Consider the following 1,521-nt stretch of genomic DNA (forward strand, 5'->3'; position numbering starts at 1 on the left):
TATACTCGTTGGGATTCACCAAGCATCCATCAACATCTTTCCTGAGTTGTAACTTTGCTTCCATGAGATAATTAGTCAGGTTGCACTGCCATCTTAAATTGTTGCAACAGTGGTTTGAGAGAAATGTTGAACAACTCGTTGAATCCAACCAAGAAGAAAATGAGAGAGAAATGAGATCTTACCAATGGTGTTCGAAATGACACAAGAACGTTCAACACTAGACATAGAACGATAGTGGAAGCGCTAGCCTTGAACGGTGGTCGTTCAAGAAAGAAATGGAGAATGTAAAGAGAAATCCAAGAGAAAGAAAGCTCAAGGTTCCAAATTGAGTTGTGCAAATGATGGAGGATCCTTTTTGTTAAGAATATTTAATACTAAATTATAGTTTACCCTACATATCATATTTGATATTTTATTATAAGGATATTTGCTTTCGTACCCTTGTATCTTTTCATTTATTACTCTTTCATATCCTGGTAATTTATTTGATTATAAATAGATAACTTTCCCACCATTTAAGCAGGGTGAATTAAACAAACATTCTCGCTTTTCTACAAAGAAAAGAGATCGCTTCCTAATGATAAACCGTATGATTCTTAATCACCTTGTCAAATATTGCGTGGTTCACGTGTAGCTAAGAACAAGTTAAATTTGACCCATTTACCCTTTTTTGTTGCAATATATACACTTCATGATTACTTTTATCCTCGAAATATCTCAAACCTTGGAAAAGCTTGAGGTACACTTCATCATCATTTTGTATTCACATTTCCATGTTGCCTCCTCTAACCACTCGGCTACGTAAATGTTTTCACATTCCTATTTGGTTGTTCATAACTAATGTTTTTCTCTAAATGCACCCATTCGTAATCAATTGCAGAGGGCGATTCTATCATATACTTACATAATATCGATATGTGAAATAGCATAAAGAGAGAGTGATCGGGTCAAATGATAAATTACCGATTTAACTCACTTCAAACTCGGAGAATAACACGTCATGTTTGTTTGAAAATTTAAAAAGAATTAACCTTTCTTGGTATGACATATTTGTTTTCCCATTTTAGATAGAAAGTTGGTTAGTGAAAAAACGAAAAAGAAAAAAGGTTTGAGGGAAGGGATTGAAAGTGACACATAAACATGAAACTGTCTCTCAATTACGTGAACAAATTCCACACTCTCATTAAAAACACCTCTTTTGCCCATTTACCTTTTTACCCCTTCCCCATAAAATATAAAATTAATATTTTGGGAAAAAAAAACTACAAATAAAAACGAAAAACAAAATATGAGGGAAATTCTGGAAACAATTATGGTGTAGAAGTTTCTTAATCTACACTTCAAAAAAACATTATTGCCGACATAAATTAATTAAAACAAATTTATTTTCTTTTCCAGATAATATATTTTTTTGAAGGGTAAAAAGGTAAAATCAGTCTGTAAGGAGAGCCGTCTATAGTGGGAAAACTTGGAACGCCCAAAAGCGAAAGATGGCTCGGGGGGGGGGGGGGGGGGGGGGGG

This window comes from Cucurbita maxima, unplaced genomic scaffold (assembly GCF_002738345.1).
Source record: "Cucurbita maxima cultivar Rimu unplaced genomic scaffold, Cmax_1.0 Cma_Scf00027, whole genome shotgun sequence".
NCBI lineage: Eukaryota > Viridiplantae > Streptophyta > Magnoliopsida > Cucurbitales > Cucurbitaceae > Cucurbita > Cucurbita maxima.